This window comes from Schistocerca nitens, chromosome 6 (genome assembly GCF_023898315.1).
Source record: "Schistocerca nitens isolate TAMUIC-IGC-003100 chromosome 6, iqSchNite1.1, whole genome shotgun sequence".
In the NCBI taxonomy this organism is placed as follows: Eukaryota; Metazoa; Arthropoda; class Insecta; order Orthoptera; family Acrididae; genus Schistocerca; species Schistocerca nitens.
This window is the reverse complement of record NC_064619.1, coordinates 63,637,802-63,657,625: the sequence shown is the minus strand read 5'-3', so window position 1 is coordinate 63,657,625 and position 19,824 is coordinate 63,637,802. Positions and strand designations below refer to the sequence as shown.

General features: G+C 41.9%; 1 pseudogene; it reads right to left on the bottom strand.

Moving 5' to 3' along the window:
- Positions 1-11,730: 11,730 nt before the first annotated feature.
- LOC126264066 (5S ribosomal RNA) lies at positions 11,731-11,848 on the bottom strand (annotated as a pseudogene).
- Between the last annotated feature and the right edge of the window lie 7,976 nt (positions 11,849-19,824).

Genomic DNA, 19,824 nt, shown 5'->3' with positions numbered 1-19,824 from the left:
TTTCCACGGCAGCATCACTTTCTGTATCGTGACGCTTATAGTTGACAGAGTCTCAGTAGGTAGTTTCTTTATAGTTGTTAGTGCTATGGTCAACCTTAGAGAAAAATTACTTCATGTAATAGTAAAAGAAAATTAAACTCATTCTTTATCACAACGTGTGTAGAAACTGTGTTCCACTAAAATTAAGTTACGTTTTTAACTTTTTATTCAGACGTTATCTTACAGGGAAAAGCCTCCCCTCCACGTCAATAGCACAAAAGCCTGAACATCATTTAATAAATGTGTTCAGTTTACAATTTCCTATTTTTTTGTCAGTTCCCTATATTACGATGCTACCACTGTCATCCTCAAAACGACACGTATAGCCAGTAAATAATAAATGTCGTGTTACTAGGGCCTCCTGTCGGGTAGACCGTTCGCCTGGTGCAAGTCTTTCGATTTGACGCCACTTCGGCGACTTGTGCATTGGTGGGGATCAAATGATGATGTTAAGGGCAACACAACATACAGTCCCTGAGTAGAGAAAATCTCCGACCCAGCAGGGAATCAAACACGGGCAATTAGGATTGGCATTCTTTCGCGCTAACCACTCAGCTACCGGGCGCGCAGTATTGCACTGAATAGCATCGACTGTCTTACATATCTACTGAAACTCTAGATGACTGCAGAATTAGTGTGTTTCTTTTACCGCCCCTCTCATCATCTGCCTACAGGTTCTTGTTAATTTGGTAAGTTTTCGAGCTGCCTGTATGGAGACCTGCAGTTTCACCGTTTTCACTTAATCGAGTCTTTATAATTTTCTTTCGTTGCGCTGACTCATTTTTCCTAGAATCTACTTCTACTGAAGCGTTTGTCATTATATATTCGGAAGGTTCCACTTCAGTAATGTTCAAACACTACGCGGCTTGGCAACCACGCGGACCAACAATCACTCTGAATGTACACTGCCTACATCGTTCACAAGTACGTCCTCTGCGTAAAATATCAGATACCCTCTAACAAGATTGTGGTGTCACCGCCAGACACCACACTTGCTAGGTGGTAGCTTAAATCGGCCGCGGTCCATTAGTACATGTCGGACCCGCGTGTCGCCACTGTGTGATCGTAGACCGAGCGCCACCACACGGCAGGTCTCGAGAGACGTACGAGAACTCGCCCCAGTTGTACGACGACGTTGCTAGCGACTATACTGACGAAGCCGTTGCTCTCATTTGCCGAGAGTCAGTTAGAATAGCCTTCAGCTAAGTTAATGGCTACGACTTAGCAAGGCGCCAATTGTATCAGTGCATGTATCTTACGAGTCTCATTTGTATAGTCAAGAGAGATGTACCAAGGGAAGCATTAAAAGTTAAGTATATTCCAAAGCTACGTATTTTCTTTATAGCAGTCATAACGTATCCTGTTCCAGACTTGACGCCAGTCGGCGTGTGTGTACGCGTGCCTTTCGGCTTCCTTCTCAGTGTGGCGTAGCTCGTTTGTTACGCCACAACAAAGATCATACTGGTCGCCTTGAAACTCTGTAGAAGGTATAGAACTGGTTTTACGTGCTCATACGGTCCGCCACCTCGGACTTCAGTCATGGCAGCAAAGTGACGAGTATGTGACGAGTCGCCTTTTTTTGTCTTGGGATCTTTGACCAAAGTTTACCTGTGTTTACGATGTTCTTGCTGTTTCGCCAGCACGAGGAGAAGATGGCTAGTATTGCCAAAAGTTCAAAAAAAAAAAAAACGCAGCACAAACTAGACTTATTTAAAACAATAAAATTTCGTGAATATTTTTTATAAGTAACGTATTAGAATGATTAACATTGCATGATCACAGGTTAATGTAAGCGGGAAATAAGCCATTGCAAATGTGAAATGTTGTCGTCTTAATAACAGGTGAAACCGCCTGAATGTTCAATGCAACATGCAATCGTGCATACATTGTGTTGTACAGGTGCAAGATGTTAGTTTGCGGCATGGAGTCCGTGCCTGTTGCACTTGCTCGGTCGATACAGGGACGGTTAATGCTGCTTGAGGATGACGCTGGAGTTGTCATGCAATGATGTCACATTTGTGGTCGACTGGAGACATATCTGGCGATCCAGCGGACCATGGCAACATGTCGACACTCTGTGGAACATGCTGGGCTACAAAAGCGGTATGTGGTCGGGCGTTATCTTGTTGGGAAACGCCCTCTGCGATGCTGTTCATGCAGGCAACACAACAGGTCGAATCAACCGATTGACGTACAATTTTGCAGTCACGATGCGTCGAATAACCACGAGATGGCTCCTGCAGACATATGGAATCACTCTACAGACAATAACTCCAGGTGTGGATCCAATGTGTCTTAACACACTGACAGGTTGTGACTTTTCAGGCTTTCCCGACGGATCTGTTGCACATACACTTCTCGGATTTCCACAGTCACAATAATCGATGCAACTTCTTTAATGATTGAGAATGTAGGTAAATTTTAGTGAACTAACAACATTTATTTTTTTCAAACAGACATAAATTATGCCAAAATGTTATTCATTTAATACTGTAAACAACTAACAGGTAATTTAAGACTTCACTGGACAAGGATCATGGATGGCAGAGGCAGTTTAACTAGTGGAGTGAGTCAAGTACTCTCGCCGTAAAAATGTGTATAACGCAAACTGAATTGATCTGACGCTGAGCAGACTTTGATTCATCATATCTACTGAAGTTTCTCAGGTGCAGCTGAGAGCAAGTGGCGATTGCGACCTTTACCCCCTCACAATGCCGGAGCGGCAGTAGGTTACCCTGTTTCCTTCGGGTGGCGATGTAAATTGTAGCTGGCGAGATGTGTGCGGTGGAGGTGAGACGTGGAGGCGGCACCTGAGAATCGATCGTGGCCACGAAAGAAATGCAAAAATCTCACGGATCGCAATTTGCCCTCTACTAGAGTTCTGATATCAGGTAGATTTCAGGTTCACAAACGACAGCACCTTCACCCCGATTTGAGCCAGTCAGAGCACTGTAGAGGCGCTAAATCTCCCCTCCCACACGACAGCACAAACCCTGAAAGAAAAAGTAACCACCAGTTACTGGCTTTTTTAAGTTTTTTGCAGAGGGAGTAGAGACGATTTTCTCCAAAGTCATGTTGCCTCCTATGGCAACAAGCGAACAGATACAAAGATCTCTATCTAAATTGCTTGTGCCAAGGAGGTTGCTGGTCCTAACTACGAGGTGTAATACAGATTCTATCTCCCAACGTTTCTGAGACACCGGATTGTTCTTATACAACCAAGGCGGTCAGGCGAAGTGATTCACTGGCCGATTTGCACTATCGGACAACATGAAAACAGGTGAATTTTTATTACACGTGTCTCTGCACACAATCCCTGGTTGATGACTCCACTGTGTAGACGCATTCCTGTAGACTGTCGCCCCAGCCCAGGCTTCTGCTTGCGCCGCAGCAGGTAGTATTGCATTGTTCTACTGGAGACCTGTCTCAACGAGGGGCTGTCCTGTCTGTCCTGTAGGGCTGTGGGAATGTCCAGAAAGATTTCACAAGGTATGGGCTCGCCACCAATTGCTTTGAACTCCTAACATGCCGTTTCTATGAGCTAGGAATCATAAAAATACCTCATGCTTTTAGCGCCCTACCGGGCTCCATCAACATCTGCTCAGGCCATTAACTTTCTAGAGTCTCGCTCAAGGTGCATCAGGTTGTAATGAAATATTCAATAATTTTCCGTATGCGAAAAGTAGCTGAGACAGTAACTTGTTCTTTCTGAATTTTTCATGCCAGGAGCTAGCAATATGAGTGCACGGGAAACGCTTGTCATTGGAGGAAGGGGACACTTCTAGTACTCTCTGCTGGGAGTCGCAGAAAGGCCTTCCGCGCATGGACTGTGGGCAATAACTGTGCTGCGGGACGCTCCTGTGGTTAAAACCTGAACTAAATCTCAACATTGCGTCAACAACGGGAAGTTCTTTTTTTCTCTGTTTTTGATTTAATGGCAGCGAGTGCTGGATTCCACGCAGTGCTTAACTGAAAACGTGCATCCCTGTTGATAAAACTCTCTGCCGTATGGATATGTATGGCGTCTTTAACAACATAGTCCCAGAAAGAGGACGTTGATAAAATTTCTGTCATTCGGTAAAACATACCATGCGCCACGTTCAGGCAGTGCTCCACTACCGCTGATTTATAGGTTGCAACAGGCGTTTATCACGATGGTGCTCGATGCAACGTTCTTGTGTATTTCGGTATGTCTGCCCAATATAAGATTTTCCACATTGGCATGGGATCTTGTACTCGCCACGTTTCCTAAAGCCATGCTCGTCTTTGACCGAGCACGATGAATTCCTCATATTTTCTGGTGGCCAAAAGCCACACTTGATGTCCTACCTTTTCAGCACCAAGCCAGTTTTCTGAAATAAAAGATTTCGCTGAGTGTAGTAAGCGTGTGTGATGCTTATGTCTATACATCCGCCCTGAGTGGTCCAGACGGTGTATTACTTTACACTGCACGAGACACGGCGGGCACCCACCTTACACATACTAGGATCATTCCTTACAGACTTTCAATACTCAAACGGTTAATGGTTGGTTGATAGCGAAGGACGCATATGATACGCCCTTCAGTATAATCATTTTTGTGAAGGCCACTTCTAGGTGGTGTAACTCAACCGACAAACTCTCAGGGTTCGAGATGAAGTGGGCCCTTTGATCCACAGTATGAAGTACCTGATAATGATAAAACTAGCCAACAAAATTTTACTTTTCTCTGTAACTAGCATGAAAACGCTAACCTTTTTGTTTTCTGGTGTGCAGATAACGAAAATGTTAATGAAAACGCAAGAGTAGCTCTCGTTTTTTTTCTGGTGTGCAGATAACGAAAATGTTAATGAAAACGCAAGAGTAGCTCTCGTTTTGAAGTTATGATAAATTTATGTTATTGCCTGTATAAGCTTAGCACCTCGGTATTATACTACGAACAAGGACACTGAAGGCTCAACCGGTTTGCTCAGTATTTCTAGTTTTCCGATTGTGATTCCCTGGTTAGCGTCCAGCAGTAATCAGTTAACACTGATGGACTCCCCTCTCCCCAGTATCTCACTTCCATGTCCGAAATTTGCTGGTGGAAGGGTTCTCATCAGTTACAGTTCCACAGGTGCCAGGAAAGAAGTCCAAGTGGGAATATAGGAAATGTACCTTTAAAAACATGTTGGACCCCAGTCTGTCGTAGCAGTGTAGAACTTTTGCCACGAGATCCTTATAGTTTTCTGCTCTCTTATTTCCTAGAAAATTAATTGAACTTGAACAAAGACATCCCATTCTAACTTTTCATCATCTGTCAGGACGGTGTTGAAATGCTCATCTTTTCAATGTTCGCATATCTGGGAACACACGAAATTATCGTCAATTATTTTCGCTTCTGTAAAAGACGTTGAAATTTCTAGAGCAAATAGAGAAATGCTTTCCCAGTTCTGTGCATGATCTTAACGAAGTTTTTCATTGGGACCAATTTTATATGAAGAGTAGAGAGAATAATGTTTCTGGATTCGACATGTGCTTCTTACACAAAATTGTGAGATCCTGGGGCAAGTGACTAACGCTTAGGCCAATCTTTCTTTTTATAAAGAAGTGCTTTGGCGTGGGTATCCCAAAGGCACAGAAAGCTACAGAATTTGGTGTAATCGTGTTGTAACCCAAGTAATATGCCTATGACATTCAGATACCCGGAAATCTGCCATATAAAATTATCATAATTAATTTCCAATAACAATTGTTTCATTTTATCATATTTTTCATTCATGTAAAGAGGACAGCAGACCGGAATCGTTGGTAAGCCGCTGCCATTATGTAGTAGTGTACACCCGAGACGTACTTTGGAGGAGTCGATGAACAACCTCCAATAAGCACTTTCATAGTCAATGTCCACAGCTGCCATTGGTCCTTTCCATCACTACAAAATACGAAATTTTTTTCAAAGAATGGAAGGACTGGCATATGGGGTTTCGGAACGCAGTCACCTTTCCGTCTTATTCACACAATTCCACTGTTATAGACGTCAATAGTGCAGCTTTACCTTTCGCAATTCTAGAACTCTCACTAGCTCATAAAGTTCACACTGGGTTATTTTATGAATATCTGTATACTTGTCGTTACACACAAAATCAGGATATTTCGAAGAACCTTAATGTGACGGTGCAGCGCTAGTTTCACTACCGCCCTTATCAACATCACAATCAGGTGGGATAGGAACAGGCAGTCTGCCTCCGTGAGGCACAGGTCGCATGGCCGATGGTATGTTAGGATATGTCGAGGAAGACCTTTTCTTTTAGGAAATACCGTGTGTTAGTGGAGTTTTCATACAAAAGTAACTTTCACTCACATGGTTTGAAGCTTCTTGTCAGATCATGGGTATAATAGCATAGCCCATGGAAGACCTTTCACGATTCAACTATGAATGAAGACTTGAGACAAAAGATACGAGACATACTGTATATGAGGATTCCAGGGCTTGTCCTGGTCCCCGAGTTAACAGCCAAAATACAGTCTGTACGCATTTCTAATGCATGGCGTTATTGGCCTCCTTTGCGATTTCAGTGTAGCCTGTCCGAAAATGTAGCAACAATAATCGTCAGCACTGTTTACGCATTTTCGAGGTATATCGAATCACAGGAATTACAATTACCACACGCACCAACTGAACTTTAGTAATACGTACTTCGAGCACACGATCAGAACACAGCTTGTGATAGACTGGAACTACGGTTAAATGAAACATACTCCGCTCCTCCCTTCCTCTTCTTCTTCCCTTTTTTGCTACGATCCAGTGGTAAAAATAGCGCGAAAATATACACACCTGTTTTTGCCTGAAACTCCATCACTCTGTCTACCATTAGCGGGATTTCGAAGTCTATGTGGGGAGGGATTGACAATGAATGCCAATTAAAAATAATTATAATTAAATGCGACCCCCTTTAACTAGAAACAATAGCTAATTCGAGATTTTTATTGTCGTTTTCGTTATCTGCACGATCAAAATAGTGAACACACATTTCCTTCATGCAGTTACCTTTTCAGTATTGGTTAGTGGGACCATCAACATAAAGATACATATCGATCTGACTTGGCTTCTGTAGAAGTTATGTTGTACCTTACGACCAGCCTTCTTCCTTGCCAACACGTCAAGGGAGTGAAAGCGACCATTGTACTCCAACTCTATAGTGAACCGAATATTCACATGGACTGAGTTCATGTATTCTGAAACTCAGTGCAAATTCCCACTGTCACTAAGCACAGCAATAAAAAAAAAGAACAAGGGATACGATTTGCTGATGAAATTGCTAGCCGCAGTGAAATTGGGGAAGAACTTGTAATCTCTCCCCCCCCCCCCACCCCCTTCTTTCATCCAGCTATTGTCCACATTAAACAATGCCCAGTCCAAGTAATTAATAAGCAGAGTCTTCATCACGATTTTGAGAGGTGCGAAGATTACTATAAACTTTCTTGTTTACTTAGCTGGTCGTTTTGAGATGGCTCCAGTTCTTCCTGTTTAGACGTCTGATTCTTGAAGCTGAAAATCTCACACCAGGTCCTCACGGTTGGTTTGAACTCAATAAATTTGAAGATTATTACTGCAGATTTTTTTAACGTAAATATATTTTTCCCACATATTAGTGTATCATACAGTCGTTTGATTTTTCACATTAACAAAGCCAAAACTACATTTTTTGAAGCTGTTACACAAAAATACGTCAGATCACATCAGAGGGAAGCTTACGACTCTCTCACTCTGCGGAAAAAACAATATTCCAAAGGGTTTACAATTTTTCTTAACAAATTAATTCCTAAAAGTTTTCATTAGATTATTAATTTCGATTATTATTTCATAAACGAATCCAGAAATAAACATAGTAAACATACAGGATTGTGTAATTAAAAACAGAAATTTTAAGTACACCAGTAATTCGTAATTTCAAATGTTTCTAAAACAAATAATTTTAACTGTACATTCTGAACTAGTACTTATATCGAGAGTAAAATATTTTATAAAGCAATTTCTTCTCATAAATTTTAGCTTGAAATATAACATACTGTGTATAAAATTATATGAAATTTTTCAGAATACCAACTGAGATAATGTTGACCTGTCCAAATTTCGCAAAATAATACTGGTGTCGACAACCATTGTTGAGGAAAAGTAATGCTCGAGGAGGATGTCCCATTACAAACTGCAGAACCTCTTGAATCTAAAGATCAGTAAACGAATGAAAGACGAAAGCAAAGATGGTTAACAGAAAAAGGCGTTAGCGATAAATTTAACACCGAAATTGGGGACCAGGAAATAGACAAATGATAAAAGCTGTTACTCTGTAAGCAAAATAACACATGACAGGTGAAGTAATAAGCACATGAAGAGTGTACTAGCATGGACAAAGAGTGCGTTCCTGGCCAAAAATAGTTTACTAATAGTGAACATCGGCCTTAATATGAGGAAGAAATTTCTTAGCACAGAGTATGCGTTTGGCGTACAGTGTTCTACCGAAGTTAATCACGGGCTGTCGGATGTGACATCACCACTGTTGTACCACTGTCCATGGGAAGCCATGTAGACGTATCTGAACGGTCATAACGCGCGGTTGCGCATCCTGTGACAAACAATGACTGTTTACACTTGCTTGTTTCTGAGAGAGGAGCGGTCGTTAAAGAGGAGTGTTACGACAGTTCGCTACTTGTTACGACTTCTGCAGTACTTGTTAGCAGCAGACACAGTGGCAATGCAAAGACTAAGATGGCGTGGAGTTTTACAATTATTTATTGATCTTTCTTTACAATTTCTCCCTCGTCGTCGCTGCCGAGCCCCGCGGATCCCTCCGCCTGGCTGCTGCTATGTAGATTCTCCGACAATGCGCGCAACGCGAGCCACCAGTGCTCCGCTGAAGCCCGGATGACCTGTGGTTGGGATGAACTCGTCGCCGCCCGGCGCCTCAGTACAGCACGCTCACGGAGCCGCGTCACCGTGAGGTCAGCTGCCGACGCCTGCTGCACTGGCGGCTGGGAAGCCGTCAGTCGCGACGTCCGCGAGGTCGCGTCACGGCCAGACCACGTGCCGTGGGGCCGGGTTGCCGTGAGGTCCGGGCGTCAGTCCCCGGCGGCGTCTGTGACCAAAATGGCGCTGCGGCCGGCCCTGCTGGAAGTTCTCACTGTAGTCAGCCATGGTGCCGACCGAACTCGGGCCGACCCCCAGAGCTGAAGTTGACATCTGGCGGCGAACGGATGACTCCTGCGAGCTGGAACAGACTTCCGGAATCGTCACCTACGAAGATTGAACATTCGGACACGGACCACGTCCATCCTCAGATCCGAACTGCTTCCTAATGGCTTCTGTCCGTTTCTGCCTGCGCTCCACTATTTACATCCGGCAGGAGGACGTTTTTTACCCTCGGTGGTAGCTTCTTGTTATTACTCCCACAGTATATTGCTGCGTAACCTAGCATGCTGGCCTCACTTCTCCTTACTCACAAGGGAACATCCCCATCGCACCCCCCTCAGATTTAGTTATAAGTTGGCACAGTGGATAGGCCTTGAAAAACTGAACACAGATCAATCGAGAAAACAGGAAGAAGTTGTGTGGAACTATGAAAAAATAAGCAAAATATACAAACTGGGTCGTCCATGCGTAAGTTAGGCAATATCAAGGGCAATTTGAGGTGAAGAGCGCCATGGTCCCGTCCCGTGGTTAGCGTGAACAGCTGCGGAACGAGAGATGTTTAGTTCAAATCTGCCCTCGACTGAAAATTTTGCTTTCTTTATTTTCGCAAAATTATGATCTGTCCGTTCGTCCATTGACGTCTCTGTTCACTGTAATAAGTTTAGTGTCTGTGTTTTGCGACCGCACCGCAAAAAGGTGCGATTAGTTGACGAAAGGACGTGCCTCTCCAATGAGAACCGAAAACATTTGATCGCAAGGTCATAGGTCAACCGATTCCTCCACAGGAAAACACGTCTGATATATTCTATACGACACTGGTGACAGCATGTGCGTCACATGACAGGAATATGTTGTCGACCCACCTAACTAGTACCGTTGGCGAATGGGTAAAAAGATTCTTCTACCTTGCCCGATTTAGGTTTTCTTGTGGATGTAATAATCACTCCAAAAAAAGTGATGAAAACATAAGAGTTTGTCACATAAACTGAAAATAAAAAGTTAAAAATTTCGGTCGAGTGAAGATTTGAACCAAAGACCTCTCGTTCCGCAGCTGTTCACGCTAACCACGGGACCACGGCGCTCCTCATCTCACACTGCCCTTATTATTGCTTATATTACACATGGACGACCCAGTTTGTATATTTTGCTTATTTTTTCATAGTTCCACACAACTTCTTCCTGTTTTCTCGATCGATCTGTGTTCAGTTTTTCAAGGCCTATCCACTGTGCCAACTTATAACTAAATCCGAGGGGGGTGCGATGGGGAGGTTCCCTTGTCAGCACTCTCCAAGCTTCGCTCGGGGCTCGGTCTGCGTGCGTCCTTGCGTCAGCCAATTGATAGACATACAACTGTCAGCAAGGCTATCTGTGCCGTGCTTACTTCGCAACGCCTCGATCGCCGGCTGCCTTTGTTTTGCCATTCTCCAGTGCGTGAAGCAACATTTACTACATGTGGCCGCAACAGGAGTATACACACGTGGTAGGTCGTGAACACTCGATCTGAAGACGTGTTCTATACGAGGCCAAGTACTAACTGAATTTTATGGTCGCGTGTCGGAACATTATAGGACAGTAATCAGCGAGTGTGGAATGTCGTCAAAGACTGAAGCTGTGTTGACATCATGATCGATGGCAAGATACTAACGGTCTTTGTTCAGCGGTTGAGCTCTTGCCTGGAGATTGTCTTTGGTGTTTTCTGTTCGTTAGGAACGATTGTGTAGTGCACACGTTTTCGAAATGTATACCTGTGTTGTATTAACGCTCTTCATACCAGCATTAATTGGCTCACTGTGAATTATAGCAAGCAGTCTATCTAAACTCCATAAAGCATTCACGAAAACTTTTTTGGATCTCGTTGTATGAATTTGTTACCATAACTCGCTAAGAGATTTAGACACTGTGTGTAGTAAATAGTGCTTAATGATTTCCATCCAAACTATTTCAGAACAGTACTAAATACGAAAGAATTCTCCATCGACAGTGAGAGAAGTAATTATCGACGAAGTCAGCAAACAATGGAGCTCACAGGAAGAATTGAAAACAATGACAATCAAAACGTTTGAGATGTGGTGCTATAGAAGAATGTCGAAAATTAGGACAATCGGCATGGAGCGGAAATTGTGAGCAAAACTGAAACAAAGAAGGGACAGGATAACAGGACATTTGTAAGGACATGAAGGAATGACTTTGATGTACTAGTGGGAGGGTAAAAATCTCAGGGGCAGACAAAGACTAGAACACGTCAAACAAACACTCGAGGACCCTCGGTGCATCTGTCACTCTGAGAGGAACGGGTTTGCAAAGGAGTGGAATCTTGTACCGTGACTGCAGCTGCAACTAATTAGCACTCCGTCTTCACGCCACAAGTGGCCCATCGGGACCATCCGACAGCCGTGCCATCCTTAGCTGAGCATCCGGAGAGGAGGGGCGTATGGTCAGCACACCGCTCTCCCGGTCGTTATGATGGTCTTCTGTGACCGGAGCCCCTACTATTCGGTCGAGTAGCTCCTACATTGGGATCACAAGGCTGAGTGTACCCCGAAAAATGGCAACAGCGCATGGCGGTTCCTATGGTCACCCATCCAAGTGCTACCCACACCCGAAAGCGCTTAACTTCGATGATCTGACGGGAACCGGTGTATCCACTGAGGTAGGGCCGCTGCCCTGCAACTGATTGCATAAGGTGAAATTAATATTTTCTTGGTATTTCCTTTAATCAGATCTTTAAGGAACAGCATTTTTTGGTGAAATGTGACCTACAGCTCTAACATTTGCAGACAGCGGAAGCTAACCACAAGAGTTACACTTCAGTTACTTCTAAAATAAGCTATAGATAAGAACAACGTTTCAGCATCTACTTCACAGTGCTCGTATTTCATGACTGTCTTTCACGTTATAACGTTTCCCTTTTTGCAAAATGTGGTAAAGAAGATTGTAATAGTAGAGGAAGTGGTACAAATATGTTAGACTATTTTGTTTTTCGCTCATTAATTTCTCAGTTTCTCACATTAAGCAGACAAATTATCTGTAGCACATACTTTTGGAAATATTTTAATGCATTTCTGAATAAGACTACATTAGGAACATTACTAAATTAGGCTTAACACAAAGTTTGACATATTTAGCAACTCAGATCATAGGGTACAAACATGGAATACTTTAATTGTTCCAAGTTTGTTAAAGTTAAAACAAGTAATAAAAAATATATTAATTCATTGTCAAAGAAAACACTATAAAACATAACAGCACAGCAGAAATACCCACGAAATATTCCATTTCAGTTATAAAATTCCTTACTCTAAGTAATATCACTTGCGGGAATCACAAGCATATTATCATTTACCGTAACGTGCGCACATTATGCAGATCAGACACATTACCCATTCCCGAATGAGATTTTGACTCTATAGTGGAGTGTGTGTGCTGATATGAAACTTCGTGGATGATTAAAATTGTGTGCCGGACCGAGACTCGAACTCTGGACGTTTGCCTTTCGAGGACAAGCGCTTATTCTGGAAACATCACCTAGGCTGTGGCTAAGTCAGGTCTCCGCAGTATCCTTTTGTCCAGGACTGCTAGTTGGCTTGGGTTGTTTGGGGCAGGAGACCAGACAGCGAGGTCATGAGTCTCATCAGATTAGGGAAGGACGGGGAAGGAAGTCTGCCGTGCCCTTTCAAAGGAACCATCCCGGCATTTGCCTGCAGCGATTTAGGGAAATCACGGAAAACCTAAAACAGGATGACCGGACGCGGGATTGAACCGTCGTCCTCCCGAATGACTGCTAGTTCTGCAAGGTTCACAGAAGAGCTTCTGTGAATTTTGGAAGGTAGGAGGCGAGGTACTGGCAGAAGTGATGGTGTGAGGACGGGTCGTGAATAGTGCTTGGGTAGCTCAGATGGAAGAGCACTTGCCCGCGAAAGGCAAAGGTCCCGAGTTCGAGTCTCGGTCCAGCGCACAGTTTTAATTTGCCAGGAAGTTATATTACCCATTCTTGCCCTGCCTCGATCTGCAAAAATTTACCTGTGCAGAAGAGACAATAATTGTTATCTTCATTTGTGGATACACCGTTCTCCAGAACGGTACTAATGGTCAACGAACCTTCGCTCACACTAAAAACATCCTCAGCAACATGATTATTCGGTCCTAGGCTTTGGTGGCCTGTTCTTCGCTGTCTCTGGTTTATTTCTCGATGTCGTCGGTATGGAGACGATGTAAGGCCTGCTGAAGGACCTGTTATTTTCCCTTCATTTCAGGCCTCTTCTTTATTTGTGCAATGGGTGAGATTAGTAGAGGTGTAACTTCAGATGCGGCAGCAGATGTTCCTCCCTTGACTTCAACATTAGCCTTTCCGTTTTAAAAGCCCTAGCTCCTGCAGATCGTTCACTGACATGGTCATTAGTTATATCCTTAATTACCCTTCATTGCTGGCAATGCAATCTGCATCCGTCAAAATATGAGGGTTCAACGGTTATATTCCTATCATCCTAAACCCATTAACTGTTATATCTCTCCTGTCTGGCACTTGAGGTAGACCTTCTCATTCAGTTCGGCGCTGTCCATGTTCGTTACTGGACCTGCATTTTCCCTCATCCATGCACGTACCAGATCGGAATAATAGGCTTTCAAAGGACTCAAAAATGGCTCTAAGCACTATGGGACTTAACATCTCAGGTCATCAGTCCCCTAGACTTAGAACTACTTAAACCTAACTAACCTAAGGGCATTACAGACATCCATGCCCGAGGCTGGATTCGAACCTGCGACCGTTGCAGCAGCGCGTTTCCTGACGAAAGCGCCTAGAACAGCTCGGCCACATTGGCCGACGAAAGGACTCATGAAAGTTTGAAACACGTATGTTGTGCGGCAGCGATGCTGAGACATTGTAGAATCTCTGACCAGAGCAGTTGCGCTCGACTCGCAGTAGCGAGCAGTCAGTCAGTCTGTAGTAGTCAGTCCTCAGTAGTGCTAGGAGTCTGTGAGTAGTGGTAGCCCAGAGCAGTCGGCGGGCGTCGGCACAGCAATGGTCGAGATTCAGGATGAGGTATAATTTTATTAAATAAGTATTCATGCAGCTTTGCGCTCATCACATAATCTAATCTATATTCGTTGTAATTAATTTTCAAATCGCCCCAATAATAATCTGATTTCAAAGCAATTTTTAACAAAGAATCATTCGATTTCCTTCCATTTCCTTTAAACAAAAATTTCAATTAACTTCAAAAAAATTTAGTTATTGCGATGCATCTGCTGCAAGCTGTGGCGCAGATTAAGAGCAGAATTTTGACATGCAGTTATATTAAGGTAAGAAATTAATTATGATTTTTGCACAGGGCCAAAGACCGACATTTCGGTTAAATTGAGTTTTGATTATCACTGTAGTTTCATTATCATGGGATTATCTTACATTTTCTGTGGAGAACTTATACTTGAGTCAGATTGCTAAATTTTGTTTAATTGTCTTTGTCGTTAATATTTTTGCTCCATTTCTATTAAGTATTGTCATTCGAATATTTTTGTGGGGAGGTTACACCTGGCGACACCCAGTCCAGAATCGTATTTCGTTGAGAATCTTTTGAAAAACAGTCAGATATCTGCTCTTATTTGCTTAAATATAATTAAAATTTGGCGCAACGCTTTTACTAATTTGTGACTTTCTTTCCTCAGATCATCGGCAATTCGTTGCTCTGTTGTATTTGAGTGTTGATTTTTGCATTGTGTTTATTTGCTTTGTGATTTATTGTGACTATTGTAAAAATGCCGCGAAAGACTATTAATAGTACGTCGCGAGGTGTAGTGAACGAATTTACCGACTTAAACAACGTGACCGATAGTACTAGTGACACGCAGTGTAATGATGACAATCCTGCGTTCACTGACAATCAGTGCGTTCCAACCATTAATAATGATGTAGATCTTAATAATGAACAAGCGAACTCATTTGTCTCCTCTGTTAATTTGACGACAATCGATGACGCGGAACGCTCTATTGTAATGAGCGCTGCCCAGCCTAACACAACCGGTTTACTAAATTCACGTGACGAACAGACAAATTTGTCTAATGAAAATGGACAGTGTACCGAAAGTACGACGGATCCATTTAATTCCGAAATAGTGACTGACAGTGTACGTTCGACTGACAAATCTTTTTGTAAATCTCAGAATAACCAAATGGTCACACAAAACGAGACAATTCCAGATCCAGTATTAATTAACACAGAGAAGAGAAATACTAATTTTCTATCGGATCCAATTATGGCATTTTTGCAACAAAGTTTCAGAGAACAGAATGAAAATTTCAAACAGCTTAGTGAACAGGTCAAACAACAGAATGAAAAACAAGACAATCTTAAAGAAGATCTCAAACAACAACTTAGTGAACAGAACGAACAGCTAAATGAAAAATTAGATAACAATTCCAGACAGTTAAATGAAAAATTAGATATCAATTCCAGACAGTTAAGTGAACAAATTAGAGCCGTTGCCGCGCAGTGCCATGACACTAAGGAACAGTTACGCGAGGAAATCGAGGCTTGTTCGCGAAAAAGTAGCGAAGAAATTAAGTCTGTTGCTCAGGAATTAAGGGAATTGCAAACAGCTGCAACAGAAACACTCAGAGACGAAATTAGCGGAGTCGCTAAACAATGCTCTGAAAAAGCTACACAATTACGCGACGAGTTTAAAGCAATGACGGTAGAACTTTCGCGCACAATGGATGAAAAGATTGACGCGAAATTCGAACAACAGAACACTCAGATTAACGAACGTCTTAGTCTTCACATAGAAAACAATGATACGCGTTTCCGCAAATTTATTGATGATCAAAATAAAGTAAAACGACAAGTAATGGAAACAATCACTGCACAGAGACAAGAAGACAAACGTAAAATGTTTGAGAAAGCAAAAACATACGTAGACAACAATATTGCTACAGTGTCCGACGAAATTAATTCCATCAAACAGTTGAACGCGGAATTACGTGATGAGATTTCTGATCTTAAATCGAAAACAGATACACACACAGTGGATATTCAGACAGTGACAGATAGGTTCGAACAATTAGAACTAACACAGGATTCCGATGTCGTCAAAGCTGACGTTAGAAAACTGAACGAAACAACACGTAAATTGCAAAACCAGATTAATGCCACTGACACTAAAACCGATGATCAGACAAAAATACTGACTGAAAAATATGATGAATTGGCCAGTCGTATTGATGCTATGGAAAGTAATAATGACAGCAAATCAGACGATACTTCACCGGTTTCATTTAACCAAACACCTGAATTTCAAAATTTACAGCAGACAATTAATGAGATTGATTCATCTAATAACACGTTGCGTAGAAAATTATCAAATTTACAGCAGGAGGTAACAGAGATGAAAAATATTTCAGTTAATAACACATCACAACAGACGCCACCTTGCGAACATTTGTCAGAGTCGCGCAACGCGTATCATTTGGGTAATCTACAGAGAGTACGGGACTTGGATTCCGAACAACCACAGTTCAACAGATTCTCTTACAATCCTGATCCTGTTCCATCATACAGAGATGATAATTTCGATTACAAACATTTTCTGTCAGTAAGAAAATTTAAAGTGTTTAAAAACGACAGAACACAGATTCACCCGCTAGATTGGATCCAACAATTTAGCTTTGCTTTTCCACCGACTTGGCCTGTAACGCACAAACTGGAATTTATTTGTAGCTTTTTGGAAGGCGAACCGGCAACTCGTATGAGGCCGATCGCGAGACAATGTTATTCAGTAGAGGAATTTCAGAATGCTTTTCTGTCAGCGTACTGGTCGAAGACGACACAGCGTGGAATTAAAGATCAGTTAATTAGTTTACCAAATTATGAAAACTCCAATTTTCCCAGTGTGACGCAATTTTTTGAGCACATGGTACAACAGAACCAGTACCTAAGTGAACCGTACAGTGAATCCGCACTCATTCAATTATGTATCTCTAAATTACCACGGTCATTAAGAGTGTCACTGCTAACGGGTCAGCAAAAAGAAAACATTTCGGCATTCAGGGATCTGTTGCAGCTTTTAGAAGTGCAGCAATCTGATTATTCTTTTGTAAACAAAAACTTTTCGTATAATAACCAAGGTCAACAAACTTACAGTAATTATGATCAGGGACGTAATTTCAATAGGAAAAGTAACAGACGCTTTAGGAACGACAACTACCAGAACTTAAATCACAGACAAAATTCTGATTATAAATATCGTCAAAATTTTCAGCAACAGGAAGCACATTTTGGTAACAATAGACGCTTTCCACCACAACAGCATGAAAGTCAACCGGTTAACATACCTAACCAACAATGGAATGCACAGTGTCAACCAAGCTTTAATGTTTCGCCGCGTGCACGTGTAGTCGGTGATACAACAAATAGTAACGCACGGCAGCAAAGGAACAACTACGTGCAGAAAACGCAGTATTTCAATTCCTATCGCAATGCACCGTATAGGAATGACTATCACGACAGACGTAGAAATGATGAGCACAATTATCAGCGTACATATAATAACAGTCGGTCAAACCAACAGCAAAATTATCCACAAGAACCTATTCTCATGAATAAACCCGACAGTAGGTATCATCCAGGGCGTAACACGTCCGGAAGAAGTAATAGAACTGTTCAAATTGTAGAAATGCCACAACATCCTCCTGATAATAATAACACGTCAGATAGAATCTGACTAGATACTGTACAGGACGCATCTTCCAGTAACACAAGCACTACCTTAGACACGCATAATGTTGTTCACGAAAATGCTATTACTTTCGACGACATACGAGATACTCTTTTGCAGGAAAAACCAGTTGTTCAGAAAACCATTTCACATCCTGTCATCGAAATTAAAATAGGTTCATCGAAATTTTCAGCAGTAATTGATTCTGGCTCACCTATGTCAGTTATTAATGAAGAAACTTTTAACGAGTGTAACAAAGAGAACACCTATCCCACATTACCTTTAGGCAAAACGAAAGTGAAAGGAGCGGTATCGAGTAAAGGAGTGGATGTGAAATTACAGACGCATTTATCATTTTGTATTGGAGGTCATACTTTTCACTCAAATTTTTGGATTGTTCCCTTGTTGACAACAGACGTAATTTTAGGTACTAATTTTCTCGTACAACACGACGCAGTGGTTGATTTTCAAAATTCTTATTTAATGTTGAAGGACGAAAAAGTACAATTGGCTTTAGAGTTTCAGCATTCTTTATCTGCGGAAGAACAAACAATTAACCGCACAGAGGTCATTTCCGCAACACGTAACATAGACTGTAATTCCGCATTGTTCACAGACACGTACGTACATAACTATAACATTCCAGACGAAGCTGACTACGACGTAATGCAGATGATTTCAGATAAAGTTAAACAAAGCAGTGCAAATACAGACGACGAACGCACGCAATTACACAAAATTCTTTTGCAGCAAGCTCCAGTTTTCGACAACATTCCTGGTACTATGTCCGGCTTTATGTACGAATTTCAAGTCAAACAGCACGATACATTTAAAGCAAAGCATTATCCCATTCCATATATCCACAGAGAACAAGTTAAAAAAGAATTGCAGGATATGCTCGACCAAGGAATTATAGAACCGGCAGTTAGTCCGTACATAAACCCGCTACATATTGTTAAGAAAAAAGATGGCTCACTTCGCCTCGTACTTGATTCACGTCACATTAATGACATTATTATTAATGAAACAGATCGACCACAGACTTTAGAGGAACTTCTACAAAAATTTCACGGTACTGCTATTTATTCCACATTAGATTTGAAATCGGGATTTTGGCAAATACAACTTCATCCGAATTGCAGAAAGTATACAGCTTTTCTCTGTTTCGGCGACTGTTATCAATTTTGTAAATTACCGTTCGGCTTAACTATTTCTTCTGCTGCTTTTATTCGCGGTTTGAACACTATACTTCCGACAGAACTTAAAGACAGAATTACGACGTATGTAGACGACATTCTTATCGCAGAAGCTAACTGGTCTGAACACAATATGATTTTAGAACAACTGTTGCAAACCTTTCATGCACAAGGACTTACAGTTAATCTCAGTAAATCGCATTTTGGCAAAACTTCTATAAAATTTCTTGGACACGTAATTTCAGCAGAAGGCATTGCACCTGATCCGGAAAAACTTCAAGCTCTACGTGACATTACTGTTCCTACGACGAAGAAACAATTACGCAGTTTTTTGGGCTTAATTAACTTTTTTCGTAAATTTATTCATCACTCTGCTTTAGACACGCCTAGATTATGCCAATTAACAGGTAAAAATACTATTTGGTCATGGGATAAGCAAGCACACTCTGAATTCGTGAACCTGAAACATGCTTTGTTGAATGCTCCACTTTTATCGCACCCAGATCTTACCAGAAATTTTTCCATTGCCACCGACAGTTCCAACACAGCTTTAGGCGTACATATTTTTCAGGAAATTGAAGAAGGTGGCTCAATAGTAATTAAAAACATCGCATTTGCAAGCCGCATTTTGTCGCCTGCTGAACGAAATTACTCCGTTACAGAACTAGAAACATTATGTGTTGTTTGGGCTTTTACGAGATTTAGGCACTTTCTTTATGGCAGACATACCACCGT